Raw genomic sequence first — 5,003 nt, forward strand, 5'->3', positions numbered from 1 at the left:
TTGGTGATTATTTTCTCATTAATGATAAGTAATAACAAAATAGATATACTATAATAATTAGAAAATTGAACAATTTGGTGTATATATATATATATATATATATATATATATATATATATATATATATATATATATATATATATATATATATATTTGTTATTAAAATAAAAATTAATTTAATTCCAATTACTGTTAATAATAATTGAATATTTTATAATATTACTAATAAAAAATTGATTTATTTTCTAAGAAAACATGTTAATCGGAAATCCGTCAGTGATTACCTACGGAATACCGACGGATAACCAAAGTCTAAAATTTGGTTTATAATTCTTCGGTATTCACCGACGGATTTCCGACATAAATTATTTGTGTCGCTATTGTGTCAGTATTCCGCCATTAAAATTAGGGTTTATATCTTTATCATAATTGCGTCGGAATTCTTTCACTAATTTCCGATGGAAAATCCCGTCACTAATTTCAATAGGAATTCACCAAGTTTTCTTGTAGTATTTATCATTTTATGAGTCACAAAAGAACTAGCTAACCATGAGTAACTAGGATAAGATATATGTTTAAGAAGTTAGTTGTAACTACCTTGAAGTTAAGAATAGTAACAACATACTCATTTTTTAACCCAACCCAAATTTTATCTGTCATCCTTGGTGACCCTCTCATGTGATATTATGAAGACATTAGTTTGAAAATATGATAATCACGACCTTCTATACTTGTGCACTTTACTTTCAATTATTTATTTATTACACCTCTGAACTAAGTAGTTTCAAAGATCAGATGTATTATACCTTTTTAAGGATTACTAACCTTTATGTTGATCAGTATGTGATCTAAGCTTAATGTACTATTTTCACATGTTTCATGCACTTGTCATGAATTATAGTAATGACGATGTAAAGACATTCAGAGAGAGTTTGAAAACGTTTTTAATTTATCCGAAATAGTGCGACTTAAAGTTTTATTTAAGATATAAATTACGTGTTGTGACGATTGCAATGATTTGAGATTAAAATTACCAAAATAATGGTTTGTAAAGCAAAGACTAAAGCACTTCAAACAAGTTTAAGGGACATTTCTATGTCTAAAACTCTATATGGACTTTTGAGTTACTACATCATGGAGTAGTAGGCTAGAAAGTAGAAACCATAAAACTTCCACATTCAACTAAATTTAACGACCAAATCCAAAGAAAACATATATTCAAAACTCCACAAGTCACCTCATATATTATATTAACTCTTTGACACCTCTAAAAGTAAATTCTTTGTGTTTGATGTAAACTTTATCTTTCTAGCTTCCACAATACTTGATATCAATCGTACTTCATCAACCAAAAACAATTCCTTCACTTTTAATTTGAAAATGAGTATTCCAAAAAAAAACACCATGAATAGTTTCTACAATTGTATCCTCCTCTTCCTCTTTGTGTTTCATGAAATACAAATCTTAAGCAGAAACACCCATTATCTCCTCAGTAGTTTTCTTAAAAGTAGTTATACATGTCAAACCAGTATGGTCATGTATGTATTAGTAGTTTGAGGTTATATTTATAATCACATTTATCAACAAGCTCAACACAATTATCACATTGCCATCTCCCATCTCCATTATTTCCAATTTTTTGCTACATTTTCGTGAGCCTAACATGATTAGACATGTTGTGTAGCAAAATTTTTCAAGATTGATATACAAGATGGTGGCATTGACTTGATCCATTCAGGTTTATGAAAAGTCCAAGCTTTTCATCTTTAATATGGGATATAGTCTTCCTAAATAAGTTTGGCGGACAAAATCTTTGGACATGGAAATGGAAGATTAGGTAGAGGTTGCATGTGTTGCCATTAAAGAAGTCTCATTAGCAAGGAGATGAGAAGGGAATAGCTTTGCAACACAAATAATATCACGCATAATAAGAATCGCTTTCAGATCAATGATTACGATAACACTACACAAAATAAATGGAAGAATCACATGCATGTGACAAATGTAAAATGTGGTTCATGTCATTAATATGTGTTATTACTTATTAATTATTAATGTTGTTGTTGTTGTTGTTGTTGTTGTTATTATTATTATTATTATTATTATTAATGTAATTTCTTATTATTCTTATTATTATTATTATTAATTATATTAGTATTATTTCAATTATTGGTACTAGTGTAATTATTTATTATTATTATTATTATTAGTAGCAGCAATAGTTAAGATAAATAGTAATTAATACTCCCTCCGTCCCAAAATTATTGTCCACGTTTGACTTTCGAAGTCTTTCCATGTAAACTTTGACCATAAATAACTTTATTTGTGTCATATAATTTTCTATGAAACTTATAACAATGAAAATACATTTAAAAAACAATCTATTCATATATATTGCATAAAAAATTATATAACAAGTAAATTATTTAAGGTCAAAGTTGAACAAATGATACTAAAAAGGTTAAACGTGGACAATAATATTGGGACGGAGGGGTATTAATTATTATGTTATTCTAATTAAAAAAACCAAATAGTTATTTAATTACTAATACTAACACTACTAAAGGAAACATTTAATAATAAGACTAATCAAAAAGTTGATTTATTTTATAAAAATATATATATTTTTTGGTAATTGTTTTTATTAATTTCAAATAAAAATAATAATAATAATAATAATAATAATAATAATAATAATAATATAATTAGATGAATTGAGTTATTTGGTTAACAACTATAATATTTTAATTATAAAAGTTAATAGTTATTTAGTCATTAATATTGATTCGTAGTAATTGAGTTACTTTTATAATAATACTAACAAAAAAAATCGTTTGTTTTCTCAAAAATAATTAGTAATTTATTATTTTCTTATTAATTATAAGTACTAACAAAAATAGTTATACCATAATAATTAGAAAATTGGACTATTTGATATAATATAATATATATAAAATTAAAATAAAGAATTATTTATTTGCAAATAGTATTAATAATAATTTAATTATTTTTCTAACATTACTATTTAAAAAAATTGATTTGTTTTCTAAAACAACATTTCCATCAGAAATTCGTCGGTGATTACCTATGGAAAACGACAGCTAACCCATGTTTAAAATTCTGTTTACAATTCGTCGGTATTCACCGACGAATTTCCGACATAAATTATTTACGTCGCTATCGTGTCAATATTTTGTAAAATTAGGGTTTTTATCTTTGTCACAATTACGTCGGAATTCTGTCATTAATTTCCGAAGGAAAAATTCGATCACTAATTTCTTTAGGAATTCATCCAGTTTTGTAGTAGTGCTTATCATGTTATGAATCACAGACGAACTAGCTAACCATGAGTAACAAGGATAAGATGCATGTATAAAAAGTTAGTTGTACCTAACATGAAGTTAAGAATAGTAACAACATACTCACTTTTTCACCCAACCCAAAATCTATTTGTCATCATTGGTGACTCTCTCATGTGATATTACGAATACATGAGTTTCAAAGTATGATAATCACGATCTTCTGTACTTGTGCACGTTATTTTCAATTATTTATTTATTACACCTCTGAACTAAGTTGTTTTAAAGATCATATGTATTATACCTTTTTATGGATCACTAACATTTATGTTGCTCACTATGTGATCTAAGCTTAACATACTATTTTCATATATTTCAAGCAGTTTTCATGAATTATAGTAATGACAATGTAAAGACATTAAGAGAGAGTTTGAAAGTGTGTGTGATTTATCCACAAGTCTTTTCATATATTATATCAACTCTTTCACACCTCCAAAAGTAAACTCTTTGTGTTTGATGTAAACTTTATCTTCTCAGCTTCCACAACACTCGATATCACTCGTACTTCATCAACCAAAAACTATTCCTTCAATTTTAACTTGGAAATGTATATTCCAAACAAAACACCACGAATAGTTTTTACAAATCTATTCTCCTCTTCCTCTTTGTTTTTCATAAAATACAACTCCTCAGCAGAAACACCCATTATCTCCTCAACGGTTTCCTTAAAAGCAGTTATCCATGTCAAACTAGTTTGGTCATGTATTAGTAGTTTGGGGTTATATTTATAATCACATTTATCAACAAGCCGAACACAATTATCACATCGCCATCTCCCATCTCCATTATTTTCAAATTTTTTTATGCACTTCCGATTGCCTAACATGATTGGACATGTTGTGTAGCAAAAGCATTCAAGATTCATATACAATAGGGTGGCATTGACAGTGATCCATTTAGGTTTATGAAAAGTCCTCAGTTTTTCATCTTTAATCTGGGATATAGAATTTCATAAATAAGTCTTAGGGACAAAATTTGTGGACATGGAAATGGAAGACTGGGTGGAGGTTGCAGGTGTTACCAATGAAGAAGTCTCTTTAACAAGGAGATGAGATGGGAATGACTTTGCATTACCAATAATATCACACATATCAATAATCGCTTTCAGATCATCGATCGATTACGATAACACTGCACAAAATAAATGGAAGAATCACATGCATGTGACAAATGTAAAATGTGGCTCGTGTCATTAATAAGAGCTGAATATATACTAAAAACAACACACACCTTCAGTATTGTCATAAGAAAGTCACATCTTTGTAAATCCAGATTCAGCTTTGTGATTGTTTTTTGGGTGTCTTTATTTAAACTAAAACCAGTGATAACAAAAACCCTAAATTCATGAGAGCCCTCAACGTTTAGTACCAAAAGTAATATCGACCACAAGACTAGAGCAATGCAACGGCTAAAATTGTGCAAAAAAATTTGGGCGAGGGAAACCATCTCAATTGTCAAAGAAGGAAAATGAATTTTTTCCGCTTTAATGAACAAATTATAGATAATATACAAAGATAACATGTATACAACATCGAGATCTGATATATTAATATGCATTTAAGTGTTACAACATAAGATTGAGTAACCGGCTCCGATGGTATGCACTAATATTTGTATGTGTATATTAGCTTAATTATAACTTGT

General features: G+C 28.0%; 1 pseudogene; it reads right to left on the reverse strand.

The window, feature by feature from the left end:
* Window positions 1–3,879: 3,879 nt before the first annotated feature.
* On the reverse strand, window positions 3,880–4,449 carry LOC145049855 (replication protein A 70 kDa DNA-binding subunit E pseudogene; annotated as a pseudogene).
* Between the last annotated feature and the right edge of the window lie 554 nt (window positions 4,450–5,003).

The sequence above is a fragment of the Lactuca serriola genome, chromosome 5, assembly GCF_051521515.1.
Source record: "Lactuca serriola cultivar US96UC23 chromosome 5, Lser_US96UC23_V15, whole genome shotgun sequence".
Classification (NCBI taxonomy): Eukaryota; Viridiplantae; Streptophyta; class Magnoliopsida; order Asterales; family Asteraceae; genus Lactuca; species Lactuca serriola.